This window comes from Hetaerina americana, unplaced genomic scaffold (genome assembly GCF_022747635.1).
Source record: "Hetaerina americana unplaced genomic scaffold, ioHetAmer1.1.p SCAF_10, whole genome shotgun sequence".
NCBI classification, from domain to species: Eukaryota; Metazoa; Arthropoda; class Insecta; order Odonata; family Calopterygidae; genus Hetaerina; species Hetaerina americana.
Genome location: NW_027286070.1, coordinates 57,481,416 through 57,505,987, shown reverse-complemented (window position 1 = coordinate 57,505,987; position 24,572 = coordinate 57,481,416). Strand labels below are relative to the sequence as shown.

Here is a 24,572-nt window from a genome sequence, read left to right as displayed (position 1 = left end):
AATGGCGGCGGCAAATTTTCCATGAATATCCCACACTCACCAAAACTCCCAAAAATTTTAACATCGTGTGAATTTGCTCCGGATCAGCCGGTCGGAAAATTGGACATGCAGATCGTAGAGTCACATTGGGGGAGAGATAAAGAGAAAAATAGAGGTGAGGCAGGAGGTGGAATCCTTTTTATTAATATCCTGCGGAAAAAGGGTCGGCCTCCCATTTTTGACTAACAAACAAGGCGCGACCGGTGGGAAACGGGATGGAATTAAAAAAAATAGAAATCAGACGGAAAGTTTTCTCTGGGTTTTAAATATTTTTTTCCTATCTCTCTTTCTACTTTTCCTTCACTTCCCTACATCTGACCTCTTTCTTCTCATTTTCAACTTTTTGATATGCATCTGATTCGAACAAAATCAATGCCTAAGAGGAGGAAAAAATGAAGGGAAGGGAGAGAGAGAGTGAAGTTGGGGAGGGGGGGGTGGAAGATGACCGCTTGGAGGAATAATGCATGAGAAGAACCCTTCGCTGGTTCTCTCCCTCGCATCTACTCCCGTTATTCCATCCCCCTTTATCCCGTTTTACTTTACATTCTCCCTTCCGTTTACCTCCGTCAAATTCAGTGATCACGCCTCTTCCTCCTCATCGTGTTCAGCTTGTATCTCAGTTTTTTGTCATTTACTTACGTGGAGTATGTTCTACAAACATTTTACGACCATTTTTGGTGGAAATGCAGCTAAAGTCCACTTTAACTCAATTAAATTCCGTCTCATATTTCACTGATAGATGAGGGTGAGTTGTTTGATTCACCCATTGACCTATTTTCTTAAAACATATCACAAAATATGGCCGTTGAATCTGGAAAAATTAACCCTTCATGGAAACGTAATTGTCATACCTTCTCTGAAGTCCCGATTGCTTTTCCCGTCGGAGGATTTCTCTCACCTGGTATTCTGGTCGCGGATGTCGTAAGCGAAAGATGTAAATGATAAATTGTGAACTGGCCGATGGGTCGTTAAAATCTTTAGTCCTCTATTCCTTTTATTTAAGTTACTGTGCAGAAGTAGAATCTCTTCCATTTTTCCTTTTACCCCTAATTCCCATATCGCCCCAGTTTGCCCCACTTATTCTTAATGGCGATGGTATTCTGGGAAATTGCAAGCCTCTCACGGTAAATACTACTATTACTAACCTAAATTACTACAACCCCAGCTGCAATTTTTTGGTTAATGCCTAATTAAGTAAATAATTGTTGTTTGCAAGATTTTGCTGAGGAGATTGTTCAAAGTATTCGCGTTCAATAGCGTCTCTTGGAACTGGTAAAGGACGGAATTAAAGACGGACGAATGGCCTATCATCTATTTAGCAAATTTAAAGATTGTGAGGCAAAACTGTTGAGAGGATATGTTTCATTATCGACATTTTTACCACAACCTGTGACAGATCAACCTGGTATTGGATTTGGACCGCCATTGTAACCATTATAGGAAAAAATGGCTAACATTGGGGTTAAAAGATGAAAAATCATTTTAAAAATTTTAAACAAAGAAAAATTGAAAACTGTAATTATTAGGCGTCCGTCGTTTCCCAATCCAATTGAATTACAACTGAAATACAAAAATATGACTAAAGAAAATAGAGGCGTTAAGACATGGCCTATATCGATATTTAAGCTCTTCAATGTAGGAATTTGACGTTAAATGGTTGAGAATAAAAACCAGAAATACCTATGATGAAAATGAAATAGCTAAACTTCGTGTAAACTAGTCTAGAGACTTAAACATCTCTTGTGTAATTACGTTTCTAATTGCTGTGAATTTTCCTTTGAGAAATCTCTGGTCCTGTCTTTTCTATCGACAATTGTTGGTGGGGGCTTTTATTGCAGCCTCCCCTCCAAATTAAAGCAAGTGAGAATAAATTCATCAGTGATCGTGTTCAACTCTAACTATTGATATCAGTTATTCCTGTAAAATAATGTGTGATTAATGCCTTGAATTGCTGTTACATCCAAAGCATCCAATAATCGCTAAAACATATTGTCCATTCGAGAATATACCCTTATACTCGTATTAAAACAAATTCGTTTCCTATTGCGGTATCCTTTGTCATAAAATAACTTTGGCAATTAAAACAGATATCAATTAGGATTAGACATGACAAATGGAACTCGATTCACCACTTTACTACTGGTCCAAATCCACCTCATTTACCTGTAAATCGTTAATGATGTAGAAATGGGAGTCTATACCCGAAAACCAAATCACTCAAGAGTCTACAGACTGGAATCAGTCAAAATATTCGTATCTAAAGATTAACCCCAATAATATTGCTTCAATTCTCGAGCGTTTGTTATTTTACGAATGTTTTTCCGAATGAAACCCTCATATTTCCTTAATTCTGATTCCGTATCACGGACGATTTCCACTATGTGTCTTACCATTTCATTACGGAGATAGATCATTAGTAAAAAAAATGGCGAACAAAGTTGTAGCCTTTACTAAAAAGAGTACCGGTGTGAGTGTATTATAGAACTGATTTGAATTGATGAATAGAGATTTCCGCTCTCCGCTACGTATTCATGGTATTATCTCATCCTCTAATGGTCCAATATGAAACCGGGCTATACTAGTGAATAACACCCTCGCCGGATTTTGCGTAGGTCATGTGTTCACATTTCATTCGAGAGACGCAGTCGATATTATCAAAAGCTGAGTTGCATATAAATAACCATGCTGATATTCCAGACTACAAAATAATGATTTCTCTCACATTCTTCGGATGCTTTAACGTCGTTATCTGGGTGTCCAATACAATAGACAGATTTTGAACAGCACTTTTTATACGGTTGATGAGGATGTAAGCGGAGGTAGGAAAATGGAAAAATTCCTATTCTTGGGTATGGCTGCGGTGTTATAGAACAAAAAAATAACATCCAAGCCAGGAAAGATCAAATAGGGAGGGGAGGGAGGGAAGGTAACTTTATTTGTACTTGTTGTTTGCTATTCTAGAATTGAATTATCGGTGCGAAATAACCTATTTAAACTCACCAATCAATGAATAATAATTCATGAATATTTTGAAAATTGACAAACGAAATGATTTTGTCTCCTGTCCTTAGAAATACATGGATCAAAACATAGGCTTCACTCGAATTTATCTTTCCAATCTAAAGGGAAATAACCCAGTCACATTAAAGTATAAATAATCCCGATGCATTAGGAAGTTCGATTTTCGCCACAAAAGACGTCCTTCATCGCCGTTCATCCATGTAGTGGTGGTCAAAACTTGTGGGTGCTGGCTGGTCGGTTTCGCTGGTGGATATCATGCTTTCTGGGATACCACTTGGTCGTGGTTTGGTGTCATGCTTCAGTCGTGAATCAAGCCAACATCCAACGACGAGTGTATGGGTAAATCCGACCAGAGGTAAAAATATGGCATTCAACTTGCAGAGCAGAGCCCGGTGCATAGAATTGAATTATGCTTAAATAAAAAAGCCAGTAGACTTTTTGTAAATCAATAAAATTGACGCATGATCTCAAGGAATAATAAAATGAAACGGCACTTAACCTTGCCACTTTACTTTAAAATGTTGATAAAATTTAAAGGTAAACATAGTTGATGGTAATGGCCGCTTTGTAAGCCGACTTATTTTGTAATTTGACGGTTGAGCGTTACTACTAACTTGTGTCTAATATAAAGAAATAGAAAAAAAGAAATATTTGATGAGAACTAATACCCTTCTTCGACAATCTTTACAAGATGTCAAGTCACCATCCATGCCCATGTGCATCTTCGATGTTCATTCTCTTTTCTTCAATTCATTCCGTTCTCCCATGACTCTTGACAAACTGTGATGTCCGACCTTGTTTTATGCCTCATTCCCTTGCTATAAGCTAAGCGTTATGTGGCATCTGGACCATAGACAGAGGCACGGGTGCCTTTGAAATTCTAGCGAGTGTTGTCTTGATGGAAACCACGGTTGATTTAAATTTTTAAGACCCATGTACGTATTCCCTATTCGCGGTAGTTTCCTCTCTGTCTCCGTCGTGTTTTCCTTGAGGATGTTATAAAATACGCCATGGAGGATTTGAGTGGAGGACTCACGAATCGGGAAAGGATATCGGCGGACCGTAACGCCACCCAAGGGACTGGCGAGGCTCGACGCATGGTCTAACGTTTCACGTAACTCTTGCGGAGGAACCGGGCCGTATCACTGCGACCGGCGTTCCCGCGTGCATTTGCTAAGGCAAAAAGATGGCGTCGTAAAAAACGGATTCATCAGCAATTTATGGCGCTTCGACGGGACTATGTCTTCCACTTTCTTATTTTCTTCATACACATGACGGTATTTGGGGCGGATATTTATTCCTTGTTCAAGTACTTCACCCATACACGGGCTGTGCCTACCTTGCGAGTGTTCTCAAAGGAAGTATTTTGACCAAAATAGTTCATTGCTTTGATAAAAGTCTTCAAATTCAATTTTTTGACGAAGTTACTTCTTAGGAATAGCCAGTTTACCACATGAAGGAAAAATATGGAGATTATTAAGATTGTATTGATTTCATCTTTTGGGAAATACCCTAACCCATAATGATAATTAAAAGACGATATAATGTGTACTTCATTAAACTGGCTGACATTGTGGAACTCCGATTTAATATGCCAATCCAAAATAAATGCCGTATTCAGGAGTGTACCTACTGAACTGTAATAGTTCTTGTTTTATTCTTTTATCTGATATTTATGAGGTATTTGTTTCCCAAATATGTCACTCTAGTATTAATGTAGCAATTTTTTGGAAACGTATCGAGACAAATTAAGCATTAGTTACAAATAAGTAACATCAATAATTATCCGATAATTAAGAAACATTGTAGAGAGTTGAGTGAAGAAGATTTGCATGGATAATTTTAGTGACTTATAGTTATTGTTGGTGGTGGTCATTTTCACAAGCAATTTATCTGATTTGCACGATGCTTTTGTAGAAGTAATATTTTGTACAATCAAGCAATTAATGGTGACATGTCAACCGTTACATAGATACGAAATGAGGGATGAATTCAGCAATTCATTAAGAAAGTAGTGTACATTTCGGAGAAAAGTATCAATATCCATGCTGCTTTCCAAAGAAAGTAAACATCTTGGAAGGATTCATTGCGGCAGGGCAGCACACAATCGAAGGCAATTGAATCAAAACATTGTACGATTGGGACTTATTATTTACCGTTATTTAGACGCAGGATAAATCAATGTTGTCACAAAATCATATACCCGTCTCTATTTTTATGTACAATATTACAAATATGTTTTGGTTGTTTATTTACTACTTGTTCTTCAAAGTTGCATCAATATATTTAATGTACTCCAATGAAAACTCCTTTTCGGAAATCAATCTCGTATTTCTGTCAAACATTTTTTTGGTAGTCACGGGAATTCACTCCTTCTAAGAAGGTTAAGTGGATGTAGATTAAATTTATTATTGAGATGAAGATGGAGGGATGATATAATTAGGGAGATGAATACGGGAAACCCCAAAATCGGAATTTGCCCTAAAACAGTATTAAAATTTGGCACCATTTGTATCTAGGGCTAACGCTCCAGCCGAAAGGTTGCGTCATTCAAAGCTTGATTCTGACATTGTTTTTCGCATAAAACCCATTACAGTGTCGAATTACCTTGAAATGATACGTCAACTTCATGAATCCGAACTCGATGCGAGACGCCGATGCAAAAACCACACCGTACTCCCGATCCCTGGCTGTCTCCTGCTGCCACCATCTCCAAACCTAAGTGTCTCGACTTAGTTTTTTATTTAATTGAAGCAGTATAAGCAACGACACTCGTAGGCCCAAGTGGAGAAGTAATGAGATTTAAACTAAATTTAAAACAAATAAATCTTTCCATCGCCGAACTTACGATAGTTTATTAAGCAATAAACAACGCCTTGGGTTCGAGTCCCGCAAATTCGTTTTCGACCGTGAGTAATAAAATTGGACGCCAAGATTCATCGAGTAAAGAAAGAGTGGATATTGTCGACTAATTTTGATCATAATATCCCGCATCTAATTTGCATAGCTCAATGATACCGGATATGAAATTTCTGAGTTCAGGTGAGAAAGAAGTGCTATCGGTTCCAAATGTCAGAGTTGAATTGACTAAGTAGGCATTCTATTTCCCTCGCATATTCATACCTCCCATGTGTGATTTTGCTTCCTAATTAGCTCGCAGATCATATTCATACAAAGCGTTGAATGATACCAGTCAGACAGAGACAAAATATGCAACAATGGCTATATCGTAGTGAAAAAAAGGATATAGATTTCTTTTCATTCAGGGTGCTTACTCGTGGACTCTGTTATAATGCATATCGGATTCTCTTAACTGTTTTTTTTAATTCAAATCGACCTCAGTTTCCACTGCCGCCTCTACTACTAACTAATTAAGAGAAGTTTAAAGAGAATTCGTTAAGCTCTAATTTTAATTTGCCGTTCCGCCATGCTTTCTCCTATTTCCTGGTCCGATTCAATTTTGCCAATTCTCTGGAAAGAGATAAAGCCTCTTTCACACCGCTCTGACTATGGACACTTGGAGTCGGAAGAAGGACGATTCACTTAGTCGAATGCGAGGCTATCTTAGCCCCCGAATGCAAATGCCGTGCAACCAACCTCCATCCCCGTGGATGTCTCGTATCTCTCTTCCTCTCTCACACTTTATATCACTCTCCCCTTTCTCTGGCGCGATATTTATAGTTCGACAGATCCGTAGTAGGAGGAATTTACGACTACAGTCTGGACTTCCCTGGATCTAACTGTGGGCATGCCTTGCCCTAATTTATTCCAGTGCCGATCACAAGAGACAAGAAAAAAAATTATTTGAATACTGTGCCATGTTTTCTCCTTCACCTGGTTGCGTGAGATATCGAGACATTTCCCCAGCATGTCCATTTCTTCTCTTGGGACTTATTCTACGAAGTCAGTGCCCCTCGTGGCCACGTAATACTGATTGAGTTCCACATTGTGCTTTTGGCTATCGGAGACACGAAAAATGCTACATTTAAACGAGTAGTATTTCGATTTGTTACTCTAAATCCGGTGAGGCCAATTTAACCATAGCCATCGATTAAGGAAAGACCCTCCATTGGAAACCAGTAGTCATTGTATTACGATATATGAGAGACAACGAGAGAATTGATATCATTTTTACTGAACACTGCCAGCTTGACAATTAATGCCTTACTATTGAAAATAATTCATACTTGAAATATATTCTAATGTTTCATCATTGCAGTCTTTCTTGAAATTTTTATTTCCTACGTACATAACATAATGAGTACCTTCCTAGAAAATTTCACCCTTAATTATGTGAGGGAAATTTTTATAGAAAAATCACGAAGTAGTAATTGTTCTGTGATATCAGTGAGGAGTAAATAAGTAAACACAAAGTACTTCAAAGGTACAATCAGTGGCAAATGAATTCTTTTAGGAAGTTATTTGTAGGATTCAGAATTACTTTCCCGCTGTGTGTACGTGTATCTTACCTGCCAGTAACTCGAATATCGCAGTTCAAAATTTTCCGTTTCAAATTCATATCGCCGCATATATATTTTTGCAATTTGATTCCTATTATGGCTATAAGCGTTAAGATATGAGTTTGAGAAATATATTGATATTTAGTAACAAAATCATCCACCAATACCCCTTTCAATTATCAAAGCAACAGATTTCGATTTGCAGTCGGAGAAATACTATTTGCTTAAATCGCGATTTTACAAAACTTGCAATAATTTCATATTTTGTTATTTTTCTCATGTAAAAATCTGCCCTATGCCTGAATTATGAAATTTAATCCCGAACGTTCCTAAATTGAGATCCGTTGGAAGTTTTAATGAATGCATTTTAATGCCAGTTTACCCGATATTCTTCATTTTGTATCAAGGGCTACTAGTGACCATGATTTCATTAGTGAGCATTTTCAAACATGAAGGGTAGCCAAAGTTAAGAAAATTTAATATTCAAGAAACTTATGCAATATTGTAATTTTTAATAGAACGAAGTATTTTAATTTGGCCGATTTCTCATGAAATCTGTATTGGTAATGGAGAATATTATTTTCGGATATTCATCTCAAAGAATGTAACGATGCTTTGGCAACGCTGCGCTAGTAATCGAAAGGTTTTTTTTGTTTTAAATGAGGATCGCTTCGCCAAATTTAAAACTTATAGTAAAAAATATTTTGTTCTAAAATTCTCATAGAAATGAGACTTAAACTGTGAAAACTTATTGAACCTTGCAATAAAAACAATATAAATGATATCAATTCGTATTAATCGAGACCCTGAGAAAATGATCTCACCAACGTAAGCAGTCGGGCGTTTGAACAAAAATTGTCATTTCGTTGCAATAAAAATGACCCGCGTTTCGACACTGCCAAACATTTATGTCTTTATAATTAGGGGCGGGGTATATTTTCATTTCAAGTGAAGCAATAAGACATTTGTGGAGAAAATCTTTTAATTTTTTCTAAAATATAATAATTTCAATCTCATGTCACAAGTACTTTCCACTCAGAAATATTAGACAATAATGCGGTATATCTCCACATACAATCGTAAATTTCTCTTGGCATTCTAAAAAATAGCTTATTACCTTGAGACAGCGAAAAATTTATATTAGTAATTAATTAAAAAGAAAAATGGTGAACATTACTCGCTAACTTTTACTTTAAAACATTGAAATTATGCCTTAAATTCAACATTCCTTCCAAAATATTTGTTTGGAATTGCGAGGTATATTAGATTAGTTTTTTTTTGCTATTGAGTTCAAGGCTTACTTCTCATCTCTTACCCGATGTAATGAGTTTTTTGGAGAATCCACATCAAGTTCAAAATTCTAACGGCTTAAACTGACATAATAATCAAAAGAGAGGCATACATAGTACCCAATAATATCCTATCTCATTATTAATTACATCTCCATCTAGCTAAATAGAGCAAAACTAGTAATTAATTTTTAATTTAATCAAATTTCGTCGTCTGCAGGCAGGCAATATCTAATTACATCTTTTCTTGAAGGCAACCTGTAACATCGCCGCTGTGAACGCCATAGGCCCAGACAAAGGAGCCGTCCGTTTGAAGACATCTATGACGGTCTGTGATCAATACTAAATTATTATCTTATTTCAACGCCGTAGATTAATAGCTAAAATGTGAATATTTTCTTTTGTAATGCACCACCACGGCTAGCACTTCCCTTAGTAAACCGAAACTTGACATTCACAGTTTTTATTTGCACGAAATTTGAAAAGGGGGACGTAGTAGCCTAGTTATTAGAGCGTTATATTGTTAACCGGAGGGCCCAGGTTTGCTACCCGGTCACACCTATGGGTAGACTCATCTTTACCTTAGCTATGTGTATTTTCTTTGGGTACCAGATCTCCCTGAGAAATCTTAGGTGGCACATGGAAATGAACAAAAAACACGCGGCGAAATAAATAATAATAATATAAATCGTATCGTAATAATGTATAGTATGCATAGGCCTCCATAGATAAATTAGCACATTCACACAGAAACCATAAGAAAAGCATTGTTGGGTATAGATATTAGGCTCTCAAAGCTTAGGAAAAATGGTAGGCCTTGGCATCGTCGTGGACACAATTGTTGCACAGCGGGTTAAGCGAAGGGATTTCGAAGTTAAGGGCAAACGGTTCCGTCCCACATGAGATAACCACACTGTCCATTCAGACAAACTTCTTCCTAATTTTTCATCAAGAATGAAAGCGTGTGTCTGTGTGTAGAATACATGTATATATACATATGTGTGTGTGTATATGTATATATATATATATATATATATATATATATATATATATATATATATATATATTGTTTGAAAATTAGTACATTTTTCTCAAAATATGCCGAAGAATACTTTCCGAAAATATGTCGAAGGAAACTGTGAGTAATGTATAAAAGAATAAACATATTCGCGTTTTACCTAGTTTTAAGCAATATGCTGCGTAGAGTGTCAACATTATTACTGTATTAATATGTATTATAAATATTAGCAAGTCCTGTGCATGCAAATTTATTCAGTCTAAATGAAAAATCTTCGTCGTGAATTTATCACCTTAATACATTGGCTTATATGTAGAGCACATGTACATTTGCATTAATAACATAAGATAAAGTAATAAAATAATTATCATGGATTGTTAAATGTAAAATAGCTTATATATGACGTGCAAATGAAATAAAAAACGCATAGTAACTTTAAATGACATAGGCACCGGCATGGTACACAGCAGCGTAGGAGTACGGTACCATAGATTTTAAAAATAATGTTACATTTCTGTGAAGTCATACCCAAGAATGAAAATCCCTTTTAAATTTTAGAATCAAAAACGGAATATAGACATTGTTTGTTTCAGTTGGTTTCAAAACTCTTTTTTGAAGGTATTATTCGCAAGGAAATTTAAAAATTGAAAGCGTAGCAATAAATGCTTAGGACAATCATTTTAAATTGTTAAAAAGAGGAATCAATGGTAAAAATTTGCTGCAAGACCGATGTAAGACAGGCAGAACTTTGAAGGTCATATCTACACTTAAGTGCTAGGAATGTCCTTTCACTTTTCTTCGGGATACCCACAGCCATTTGAAATGCAAGGTGTGACTTGAAATAGAATGTGAATATTTTGTACCACGCGGTGATACCGCCATAAAAAAGATAGGAAGCGCATTTGCAAGTATTCAGGCTTACTTTTGAATCACAGTATTCAAACCTAATCTGATAATTTATTTTCGCTAACAATGAATAATGCTTTCTTTCCGAAGACAATGTCTTTACCAACGGCCATTCGAGATTCTATACTACGGCTTTGAGGCTTCAAAATGGTTTGAAACATAGTTGAAGCCGATACTTAATGTAATTCGATTATAATAAAAACAAAGTAACAAATAATGCTCAGCGTTTCCACAAGATAGTTTTTATATTTTGTGGAAACACATTCATATTTGTCATTTCCTTTTCATTTCAAAATGCCATTTGTTTACAAATTTCCTTTTAGATACCTTAGTAATTTCATGAATAAATACTACTATGAACATAAGTATCGATTTTATTTTTAGAAATGACGAAAAAACTAATTTGTTGAAGATCCCAATGGTAAAGAGCATTCACATCCCAAGGCTTTCACATAATTGAGCCCTAACCACCTTAGCTGAGCAAAAAATCGACGATAAAGTAAATTAAAAACAGCACTTGTGATTTTTTCCTTAAAAAGGTATTTTTCTCAGGGTTTTGACATCTAGTACATAATCCTGTAAAAAACCGCCACATAGTAGATACTTAATGATCGCGCTAAGACGTCAAAACGCGTTGTAAATAAATATTTTAAGATAAAAAATCTCACCGTTTACTAGTAATTTCTTATTTAAAAACTTCACTGCTATTCCTGTAGTTTTATATATTCATCGTATTTATCCAAGAGTGATGAACAAGCATATAGAATTTAACGGCAGGGATAAAGGTGGCAGGTTTTGAATACACATCAGAGGTGGTAGTTAGCATCAGGGTAGTTAGCATTCCAGGCTCGACTGGAATTTCCTTTGTGAAGTGTAATTCTCTGATCACAATAGCACTAATTTCCCTGGGATCCTGCCTTTCAAGATACCAAGAAAGTACGCATAGACCCCTTTCCGACGCCTGTTATTCCGAGATTTCGCCTAGTTGGCGCGAAGGGCCACACCCACGCGTATTCACCCACTCACCAGCACATCCCCCGCTCCTGCCCTAATATGACTCACTCCTCACCTCTCCTTCATCCACCTCATCCACCTCCTCGTCGACTGTAACGCCGTCACCTCCCATCTCTCCACCCTCCCATATATCCTATCACACTTTCCCCTCCCCCTTGGAAGGGCGATCAATACAAGAGTTCTTGGAAGAACGGTTTTCCGATGTATATATGTATGATATGTCCCTAGAGGAATAGCACGCCTTCCTGTGCCGAGGCCACAACAACCCATTCCCCGCCTTTTTGCCCTCCCCTCCCCTCGACAGAGTCCCTCCCACCCCCTCTCACTTCACTCGGTGAACTGCGAGTATCCATTTCTGCCCAATATCATCTCCCCCCCTTTCCCCGGCTACCCTCCCATTGCATGCATCGACTCCATTCCGACCCCTTTGTATGTAATTCCTCGTCTCCGCCTTGATCCTTCCTCTCTCCTGAATCGAGGAGGATCTGCCTATCTCTTTCTCTCTCTCTCTCTTCCTGCTCGCCTCCACCCTCCCCGTTCTCCAATACCATCGTCCTCCATAAACATCCCAATATCCGTCCCTTTTCTTGTGAACCCAACACGCGCTCCCGCTGTCTATCCTCCTCCCCCGCCTCGAGAGGTCTTCCTCGTTCCATGCTCTCCCACGCGTTATTCGCTTGTTTATCAATGGGTCTTCTTTGTTCCTACCATCTCTCCTTCCCTCTCCCACTTCCTCATACTCACCCGATTGCCCACCCCGGGCCTCTTTTTCGAGTCGTTCGTCCAGGATCCTTCGTCGTTTTCCTCGAATTTCATAGCGTAGCCTCCGTACTTTGTTTGATTAGAGCTCTTGAATGAAAGGAATTTTCATCGAATTCATCACGGTTGTAGTTGTCTTCAGTTTAAAGGCGATTGTGTCCAGCAGTACACGTGATGGCTGGTATGGCAATCTATCGAGTGCCTATGTAATTCTGTTCTGAGAAGTATGCACGATATGCAAAATATGATGCACGACATTCTTCGTAACCAAGAAATTGTTCAAAGATTAACTGTAAAATGCTAGCATGAAAATATCATGATGTGCAGAAATTGAGCGATGAAAGTCACAAAAATTAATGTTCACAGATTTCATAAGTTATAGATTCAATATTTACTTAAAATATAGATGTATACCTATCCATCGGTGATGTAGGCGGCGTTCCATCTGTATTCTCGTAAGTGACGGATAGTGAACCGCCTCTCATGTCGTTTTCTTGGAGAATTTCAAACTTAAAGATACTTACAAGTAACTGCGGGAGATGCCGCAACAGTAACTTTTAACGGAATCATCCGCTAATATGCATTGCATTGTAAAAATGAGTGAGTCAGAGTGTAACAAGGTGTATAATTTTTACACTCTGAAATTGTTGCATTTAAAGATATTTAGTTCGATGGCTCCTAATTTACATTTCAGATCTGCGGTAAAAAATAATTGAGCTTGGTCTAATTCAATAATAACTCATACAGAAAAGTGTCTATGTTGGGAGATAAATCTCTTCTTACTCATTGGGCGGATTCATATCTAATATGCGTGTTTATTTTGCGACAAGAAAAGAAATCTTAGGGCTCTTCAAAAAATACTTCCTTAAAAATAGTCAATATCATATTTTTATTAATCTACCCTTGGTTACTCTACTGTGATAAGTTTGGTTTAGGTGAATTTGCGGACACAAGTTTTTAAAAACATGTGCACATGTATTTAAGAACATGCACTGATTTGAAGGAGATAATAAGAAATGGATCCTAATGCTCTGCAACTGGAGTCGAACGAGAGGAATAGCCGATCAATATTAGCGCGTGTACAGGGTTCGTCCGGAAAATAAGTGTACTGATTTTTTCCCGCCGCTGCAGGCGCGCCCAGCACCACTCTGACGGGCTGGGATTGGAGGGGGGTATGTTGGCAAGTGACGCTGAAAAAGGCAGTCGGCTCTGAGCTGTGGTGTAGTGAGGAGCTCTGTTAACGCGAACCTCCACGCTCGACCCACGTCACGGAACGCGATACCGAAGTTTTTGAAGCAGCGTTATTCCATCAAATTTGCGGTAAAGCTTGGGAAATCGTCTACCGAAACTGTCGGTATGATTAACCAGGCTTACGGGGAGTCAGCCATGTCCAGAAACATGACCTTTCGGTGGCACAAGATGTTCGTGGAGGGCAGAGAAGAGGTCGACGACGAACCACGGCCTGGACGCCCATCAACGACACTCACCGACGAAAATGTGCGAAAAGTTCGCGATGTACTGAACTCTGATCGTCGTCTTAGTGTTCGGATGATAGCAGAGCAGTGTAATGTGCCAAAAACAATAGTGCACGAGATTATTAGGCACCAATTACAGATGCGAAAAATTTGTGCAAAGTTGGTGCCGAAAGTGCTCAGTGATGATCAAAGACTCAATCGTTTGGAAATCGCGACACAACTTGCGGATCACTGCAAAAATGATCCACATTTTTTAGAGAACGTTGTTTCGGGTGACGAGACGTGGATCTTTGAGTACGACCCGGAGTCGAAGAGACAAAGTGCGGAGTGGCACACCCCATCATCACCCCGTCAAAAGAAAGCTCGCATGAGCAAATCTCGGATCAAGGCGATGCTCATTGTCTTTTTTGACAAAAGGGGAGTCGTCCACTACGAATTTGTACCTGAACGACAAACTGTAAATGCTGCATTTTACGTCCAAGTGCTCGACAGGCTTCGAAAACGAGTCGCCCGCGTCCGGCCAGCGATCAGAAACATCTGGCGGCTGCATCACGACAATGCGCCGTCTCACACCGCGCTTGTCGTGTCGGACTTCTTGGCCAAGCACGGCGTGGCAACGCTGCCGCACCCGCCCTACAGCCCGGACTTGGCACCACCGGACTTCTTTCTGTTCCCGAAGATAAAGAGGAGTTTGAAAGGAACGCGATACGGGACTTAGGACGCCGTCAAAGAGGCCGTGACGACGTGTCTTCGAGAGGTTCCCGATGATGCCTTCGCGGGAGCGTTCCAGGAATGGGAACGCCGCTGGAACAAGTGTATCGACTCGCAAGGGTCCTATTTTGAGGAATATTAGCTTAAGATATGTAAAAGTGTAATAAATTTTTTTCCCTGAGCTCAGTACACTTATTTTCCGGACGAACCCTGTATTTTGGAATAGGAAAATGTTCCATCAAATATCCATTCAATAATCCGCTGATTTGAAGGAGATAATAAGAAATGGACCCCTATGATCTACGACTGGAGGTGAACGAGAGGAATTGGTGATTGATTTTAGCGCGTGTATTTCGCTATAGTTTCCATCAAATATTCATTCCATGATTGTTAATATTTCTTTCATGGAACACTTTATTATTTTTCTTTCTAATTATTTACTTATGATAACTTGAGTGTACATCCTCGATCTGAATTTAGCATTTAAACTAAGTCAAACTTCCACGTGAAAACGTTTTCCTCTCGCCATTAATAATTCATCTGTGTGCAATTATTACATGTGATTGGATTTATTAATAAAAAAAGAGTGGATTAATACTGTTACAAGAATATGATCGGGCAAAGGTTATCTAAAATGATATTTTTTATACATTTAGACAAGCGTTGAGTTTTTTTATAATCGTATATAATTCAAAATAAAACTGAAAATCGGGAAAACATTCTTGATAGAGATTATAATGAAAATTATTAAATCCTATCTTGACTAAGATTTTTGTTTGATGTTTAAAGAAAAAATTTCTTTCAAATGTGGTTTGATATATCTAATGAATAGTGAAAATATTAAGATAAAATTGAAAATAATCTAACTTCATGCATTATAATAAAACCTGCAATTGATGCGTAGTTACCTACTATATGTCGTATTCTGAACATATTTCTGTTTTACTTAGTCCTGCTGATATAGCATGCATGCTACGTTAAGATTTAAACATATCATTCTTTCAAAAATAGTTATTTTTGTGACTATTATTGAAGATAGCAAATCTATCACTGGCAGAAAATTTACTGTACCTAAACTTTCTTATTTTGCTGTTTTTATGCTCATTCTAACCATCATTTGTCTTTTGTCCTGTCTTATCACTCGTCTTTTTTCTTATTTTTTTATTTCTTCCCTTCCTTCGGCTTGAAAGATTCTTTCCTCCTTCCGAGCTTTTTTTGCGCGCTTCATTGTGTTTTCGTGTGGAGAATTTGAGAAGACCACCTTCTATTGCTTTCTTGAATTGACTGAACGGCCCATTAGACTCCTCAGTCGGGTGCGATATCGCCCAGGAATAGAAGGATATAAACAAAGACGAGGCCGTCCAATTTGTGCGGCGTCAGCGTGGCCTGGGAGAACCATGGAACCTTGCGATACAATAAATTTCGTCTTCACGACGGCATGGATGCGAAATGGCGCTGGGATATCACAACCTCTGATGCGGATGCTAAAACATTAAGCCGTGGGGGAACCCCTCCGATGAATTCATTGCACCCATTTCGGCGTTTGTCACTGGCGATTGGTCGGAAGAATCGTGATGTGTCAGAGAATTTATAATACTTAGACTTTAGATTAGCCATGAGACTTCAGAGGTAGCCAAGTTAAAGAGAGTACTTGAGAGAAATAAATTATCTCGATTACAGTGTCCTGAGCGAAAATAAAACAAATAAATTACTCCATATTGTAATATTTTTAATGAGATTTTTAGCTGAAATTTCTATGAAAAGCGTAAGAGTTTTAACACAATCATGCTTATACTCTCTCTGAAATTGTATTCAAAATTATGACTGAAGCTTATCAATGACACCTGCTTTTATGCAAAAAAATTCAAGAAAAACCCTCAACTTATAGCCAAACTCGAGCGATGTCCTTCATAAGATGGATATAAACGATCTATTTGAATTTTAACTCTTACATTTTTAGTAATGTGGTTCATATAAGGATCACAGAAATGTGTCAAGAGAGTAGACTTTGATTGAAAAAAGTTTCCCTGCTGTTACTTTTTATTATTACTTTCAAAAAGGGAATGAAAAAATGTCAGGAATTTCTTTATCTCCCTCATCTGCACCCGCTCTTTTATTTCACCTCTGCTGATCGGTCGGGCTCCACCTCATTTATTTCTTTTATTTATCGCGTGCATTACACATTGCCCTTCATACTCAATCGCATCTGCTTATCTTATCTCTACTCCCATTCCATGAAATGCATCTTAAACGCAGGAACCGCAACTTTTCAAGCCTAAGCCTCTAAACGTCAAGGCGTAATGCGACGCAATCTCCCGCCTTCCCCACGACCTCCATCCCGATTTACGTAATTCCATCTCCTTCCTTCCATCATCACAATTCCTCTTTACGTCCAGTTCTTATTTTGGAAATTAACAGAATAGATGGATGGGAAAAAGTGCGCCGTCGCCTTAAACAACGTACGCACTGTGCGCCCTCACTACGTATATTAAGTAATATTTTACCTCTGTATTCTCCAGTCAAGGATTCCAGCACCCACATGGTTCCTCTAGTACTTTTTCCATTTTCACATTCGCTCCCATTTGACCTCTTTTGCAATGAGGTGGATGAGGGCGATAAGATTTATTCATCTCATTCCTAAATAGATACATCACGGTTTGCATTATGCATCAATGAGGCATCTAAATTCCATAGTACACGAATTCACGGTGGGCTCTTTTACAAATTCTTTCAGGGTAATTTTGAAATGATTTTCAATGCACATAAGGTGCCAATTGTCACCGAAATCAAGCTGCAATTTAACATTTTGATCGCTGGATGTGAGATTTTATTTTTTTTTTCAATTCATCCTCGATCAAAAACTTTTATGATGATTGTTTTTTCTTTAGAATAGACTTTCTACGCAATATCTAGCAATAAGCCATTATGCCTGACAGAAAACAAAACGTAACCGAGAGATTATCTTTACGAATAAACAACAAATATTACAGTTTCCGGAACAAATTGGCTACTAATGTACTGAATCTTTACCCATACCTGTTGGTGGGTAAAAGTAAGGTAAATGAATTCCTATGACATGTCAACTGATTGGACATATAATCGTTAAATACGGCGAAATGACTCCCTAAATTAAACCCCTTTCGGTACATTACATTTTTCTGTCCTGTGTAAATTAGTTCAGTAGATCTCGTCCATCTCTCTCTTCTCAAATTCCAGTTCCTTAACTTTTGATATCTCATTTTCCTCATTTTCAAATTCCATTTTTTTCCAATAGCGTCCGAATACTACTGCATGTGCTGCTGACCTGCTTTATTCATGGTATACAATAAAAATGCAAGGGGGAGATAAATCATGGTAAAAAACCTCCGTAAATCATGGTAATGGGTATGGTAAAGACGGGTATTTGTTTTGCATAAATACCCCCCGTGGCGTACTAAACGAGCTGAATGAGTACCGAGAAGAGTAATTTATTCACTTTTTTTCTAGAAAATCTCCGATTTTAATTTTATTTTGTCAGCAAACAATCGAAGTTCAGTTTTGACTTCAAAAGATAAATTATAAAGATAGGAGTGAAATTATCTAAGTCGTATTTATATTGACACCAAACCTTATGCATTTTCGCAAGTAAATAAAATTTTCTACCGAAAGTCGATTGCCTTGAGGCATTTCATTAATCTAGCTAAAGTTGCTGAAATGTTTAGGAATAAAAGCATAACGCCCAGCTCTTCTGAACATTCTAACACTTAAGACTAAGATTTATTTATTCCATATTTTGATTGACTCTGATTATGTCAAAATTCAACCCGGAGATATCACTCCTTAATTTTGAAATTTACAAGGTCGATATTTCATGATAAGAGTTGTATGACACTTGATTCACAACTTTATTTCAAAATTAGGCTTGAAAAATATAAGGATCTCAGGTTTTCCCGGCGTAAGGTATTCAAGAAGTTCTCTCGGGTTTCCCACCGGGTCAGGTTGCAGTACACCGACGTTTCGAAGGCTGACTCTGCCATCGTCTTCAGGGTGAAGTCACTTCACCCTGAAGACAATGGCAGAGTCAGCCTTCGAAACGTCGGTGTACTGCAACCTGACCCGGTGGGAAACCCGAGAGAACTTCTTGAATTGAAAAATATACTCCAATTTTCAGTCTTTGACTTTTCCTGTGCCTACCCAGTAATAGAAAGATACATATTTTTACAGAGCTCTAAAGAGTTAATGAGGAAGATTTAATGATAAATTTTACGTACTCCAGTCTGAAAAGCTTTGCTTGTAACCATCCTCTTCGGATAAGCTTTAATCAAATGTTTGCATATAAACCCAAGGCTGAGCATTTTACTTTGATCTTAAAAAAAAGGTAGATTAGATTATCTACATAAAAACAACATTATTGTACCTATAATGAATGTGGCTTAACTTGACTAATGGCACATAAAAATAGATGCTTGTATTTCTCTCGCAATACCCACATTTACCAAGGGCATAAAGCACATGTGTGTCACAAATCACTGCACATGTATATTTTCCGCCTTAATTGCATATTAAATAACGTGGTCATTGTCATAGATACTCTGCCTGTCAATGGTAGTTTTCCTACCGTCCGTAACTAATATTAAACAAAACTTATCGTAAAGCCTTCTCATTTACCCGCTACTATTTCATTCTTCAGTTGTTCATATTTATCTTATCTGCTTTCATACCATCCAATAAGTCAATTCAGGCATCCTTCCTGCGTAATTCCATGGAATTTAATCTAAAATTTAGCAGATCTAATTGAAATTGTTCGTTCAATGTTTCGATCACTTGTGGCAGTAAGAGGTAGTAATAATATGAGCTAGCTATCACAGATTATACTCGGGAAGAGGAGATCAAAGCAGAAGGACTGTCCGAAGACGAGTTGGTTGGCAGTCGGGATAAGACGGGGGAAGATGATTTTTGGGGGAGCTGACCGATTTTGATTTGATTGTTAGTGTGGAGAAGAAGGTGCCTCACTGCTATATTGGCAGGAGTCACTGAGTTATTCACGTATCACCTTTCAAGTTTATTTCATTCTCGAAACATATTTAAAACTCCATCGCTCATCTTCCTCTTTGCCATTTTATTTGTTTCATCCTTTTCAATATCGGCACTAAAAAAGCCTATAAGTTACATTATTCCTGTATTCTCTAAGTGAAGATTTCGTATTCATACACCACTGCGCTTTACACTAGTCTTTACTGAAGTAAAGGGTGATGCTAAAGTTCCCCGATATTTAGTGACCAAGAATTCATTTTTTATTGAGAACAGTTTCAATACATAGCGAAAATCGGCGCTGGACTTTTTTCAGTTAATAAGAAAATAAATTTTTCATTTAGACAATCTTTTCTCTGGACTAACTCCAAGCTGGTTCTGGAGAAGCAAAGTTGTATTTTCTACAGTGGGCCTACGTATCTGAAATATAATTATTATAGATTCTGATTGAAGTATTGTATTAAAAACCTCGTACATTTATTTTATAGATAAATTAATTAAATACAGAGATTTTGAAGTATAAAAATCATTCGCCTTGACCGGGTTCCCTCGATGTCCGGCCTAGTGCTTTAGCCAGTTATGCTACCGAGGCGTCCTCTTAGACTCCGGTCGAGGTGAATGATTTTTATTGTTTAAAATCTCTGAATTTTAATGCATAAAAGCTGATAAATCCGTTGAAAGTTGCTGTCGCGGAATCTTCCGCAGTTCTTTGAATTTGCAAAATAAATACGTACGATAACGTTTTATTAAAATTCTTCATTAGCAATGGTTTTTCGTAAGAAATCATCGATATTTTGATACTGTGCTATGGTGACTGAAAACTCCACTCTTAAATTGATGATGGGATTAATGGAACAAGGGTAATAGGAGAAGTAGCATTTCTAGAGAGGTTCACTAAAGAGAACTGTTAAAACGGGGCAGATAGACCGGGAACATGAGGAAGTTTCACCGCGCTCGCTTTGTGAGGGTGGACGTATTCGCCGTTTCATTATTCCTGCAACAGACGTGGGACGCACGCTTCTCTGGACTGCCGCGCGCGGTTCAGAAATTTTGGCAGCCGAAATTCTCTCACCGACAACACACACAGTCATCCCCACCCGGGCCGGCGGCGGCGCCAGCGACGCTGGCTTTTGTGTCCGCCGTGCACCCCTTGTCGCCGGACAGTGACTGATTAACCGACTCGACCCGCGAAGCCCTTGCTGGTGAATAACCGCGCTCCCGGGGTCGAATACATTACGCAAATGCGGCCGGGCGCCCCTCCCGTCTCTCTCTCTTCCCCGCTCACCCATTGCGAGGCTGCTCTTTGTTGCCATCCCCTTGCCCAGGAAAAAAATAGATCTCCCTCCTGTCCCCTGCCCTCCCCGCTTCATTTTTTGCCGGAATGGCATTACGAATGTGCCGCCGGTCTTAACTCCTTCCCATTCCTCTCCTGTGACTGTCCCACGTCCTCTCAAGGCGTGTTCCACCTCACTCTCAACCCGAGATGAACTCCCTGGAGGAATTCCGCCCCAACGCCCTGGTCTGACACGACGAATTCTCCTTCCCAACCCCTCATCTTATTCTCCGGTGTGCACTTTCACCTTGGTTTTTCCGAGAGACCCATACTTCACTTAGTTTTCTTTGGTGTCTCTATCCTGTTGCCATTTCCTTCTTCTACCATGAATTTCACCATCCACAGTACATTACTTTCATTTTTTTTCTTGTCAGGGTCTGCCATTTTTGGGATAAAGGTCCGTATTTACGTGTACGATAAAGAGATCTAATTTTTTCGTTGAAGCCTCCAATAAGTGAATGAAATTCCTTCTAAGTCTTCCCAATATCCCATGCATTATCGTACGAGAAGAGGTATGAAAATACATGTTTGCAAATATTTGTGGAAATAATTGCCAATCTTGTAAAAATACCTCTGGTATGACTTTGTAGCATAGAACTGGATTTCTACAAAGAACTTGGTGATCACAAGGTTTCAGGCTTTACTACAATTCAGTTTTTTAGCGTATTTCCTGGTGCTGTGTGTGCTCGTATGGGTACATTTTAATGGGTTGATGCGTGTGAATCAGTCGAAGGAGGAGGTTTTTTAGGCTTTGTGTGGTGAATGGAAAATGGCCTTTGGAGTAATGGTGGATACGAGATGGGGCGAAGAGGGGGGATAATGGGACGGAAGGCAGAAGGGTAACCATTTGCATTCGTGGTGTGGACCTGTGCCTAAGGGAACCCCGCGGGAGATACCTGAGGTGATGGAGCAGGAGACGTTAAAAGAAGAAGTACGCACCTGTTCTTTTTCCGTCAAATTGTCCTTGAGTTGTCTTTAATGTGCATGTTTTTTTATGTTGGTTATCCGTCTGTGTCGTGAGGGAGCCTTCAAAATAGGTAAAACATCCGGAAATATCAAGAGTTCTTTTAAATTGTACACTTTGTCAATCTTTCTTTATAGCCATAGTTTGGATTTTATCCTAAACTCCTTATTTTTATTACAGTCAACAGTTTTAATATCTATGACACCTCTTGTCAAATATGGTATCTAAAATAGAGAATTGAACTGTAAACGGTTTATTGGGACCCTTGATATTTCCTTGGCTTCATCCAAATTGCTTGACCCACCCAAGACGAGAAATTTCTTTGAAAACCTAAAACACGAATCCTGAGCGTTAAATCCTTTATAAGGCTCTGAATAGACGCTATCCATCAAAAGTGTGGCGCCACGAAAATTGTCTTAAGAGATTCAGAAATGTGTGTTATGTTATGGTTGTAACAATTACGAACAACAACAATTATTTTATTTTACCTTTTTCTTTTCTTTTACATTAAGGTTCATTTTTTTAAATGCCCACCAAATACAAAAAGAATTTTTCTGAAGATTTTCTCAGTGTGTTTGCATCATATTCACTGTGTTCGTTTCCTATTTTTTCACAACTTTTTCGTGGAGATGTAGTGTTATAGCCATAATTTTCCTTTTACTTGTATCTCTTTTGCCCTGATTGCTCGATAACGTTTCATTTTCACTCTATGTAGAGTGATTTAATTATGTTTAAAAGGCCCTGGTGTAACTTAACTCCCGTTGCACCCATAAAGGAAAAATATTTCAAAAGCAGTTGATTTGTAAATCAAATTTAGTGTGATCCAGCCTGCGCTCGCATGAAATAGAAATTAATTTATATGATTCTCTCAGATTATTTTCAGCGATACCATTCACACAAATCAGCGTCATAATCGTTAGAAATCGAGAAAAATTAAATTGAAAATCACGTAGAAATCACAAATTAGCTTCCTAGCCTATAATACTATGGTATTATTAATTTTTGTAGTGTATCTAGTTTATGGTGTTGAAAAATAGCCAAAAACGCTATTTATACGACCATATGCCTCTGAACTTCCATTTCCATGGTGTTTTCCATTTCGATCACAGCTTCTAAACTTGGAAGAATGAAGTCATTCCATCAGTCACTCATTATGACTAAGGCTTCTTATGGAGAACTATTTCAATGAGTGCAAATAGATGTACATGGTCGCACCCAAAAGTGGTAGGACTGTTGTTTTTACAAGAATTTTATTGACGATATACTTACATCGACTTAATAATCTTCAAATTATGCTCCTTGAGCTGCTACACACTTAGTATAACGTTGCTCCCATGCCCCGGACGCCCGCTGGAAATTTTCTTTGGGGATGCCGTTGATGACCCTCGTCGAAGCCTCTTGAACGGCCTTTATCGAGTCAAAACATCGTCCCTTGAGCTGTCTTTTCATCAGGGGGAAGAAAAAGAAGTCCGGTGGTGCCAGATCGGGAGAATAGGGCGGGTGTGGCAACGTGGCAATGCCGTATTTGGCCAGGAGCTGTCTGACGACGAGCGCACCATGGCAGAATTTTCGGCACCATCTTGGCGCACACCTTGCGCATAGCCAAATCCTGTGAAATAATGCGTTGGACGTTGGATGCAGACAGACCCAAATGGTCTGCAATTTCTTCACTGGTTAAGCGTCGGTCTGTGTTCAGCAGTGTCCTCACTCTGTCCACATTCGTGTCGGTTCTTGCCGTCGACGGCCGTCCGGAGCGATGGTTGTCTTCAACGAGCTCCCTACCCTCTTTAAACAACTTGTGCCAATCAAATACTATGGAACGTCTTAAGGCAGTGTCCCCATAAGCCTGCTTGATCATATCGAGGGTCTCAGTGGCCGTCTTCCCGAGTTTCGCACAAAACTTCACGGAATAACGTTGCTCTAAATTCAGATTCATTTTGTTTTTCGACGCAGACAAAAAACTTGCTTCACTAAAAACGGTGTCCTCACTCAACGACAGCCCGCAGGCGACTGAGGTTGGTGTTGGTCTGTTGCTAAGAGCCCCCTCCACCTTACCCTGCCAGGCAGACCCCCCCCCACCGCTCCGTTCGCGCCAGAGAAAATCAGTCCTACCACTTTTGGGTGCGACCCTATATTTCAGCATAGCTTTTCCCACAAGCCTCGTTCTTTGCTTAGACTTTCCTTATTTTATTTTTCTCTTCCTGCACTATCATAGACTTTGAGTATGTGTAGGTCTCTCCTTAATTTATATATGTATGTATATATGGACGTTTATATACAGTATATACAGTATATATATATATATATGTATATATATAATATATAACTATATATATATAGATATATATATATATTTATATATATATATATATTTATATATATATATATATATATGAACACATTTTTTTCCTTTTCTTTCCGATGCGCAAGTCTGTGCTAAATGAATTTGTCTGTCTACTTGCATTGATGTGTACGCATGAATGTAACTGTAATCTTGAGCCTAATACGCATAATATATACGACCATGGGTTTAATAGGAGAAGGGACCATTAGGTCTCAATTTTGCCAAAAAT

The 24,572-nt window shown here is 38.5% G+C and overlaps 1 long non-coding RNA gene across 1 annotated transcript in view; it reads left to right on the top strand.

The window, feature by feature from the left end:
• LOC139698856 (uncharacterized) overlaps window positions 1–24,572 on the top strand; it is a 222,059-nt gene that overhangs the window by 110,647 nt on the left and 86,840 nt on the right. Inside the window, exon 2 of the long non-coding RNA XR_011703020.1 lies at window positions 9,063–9,137. This is a non-coding gene — a long non-coding RNA (uncharacterized lncRNA). The remainder of the gene's footprint in view (window positions 1–9,062; window positions 9,138–24,572) is intronic.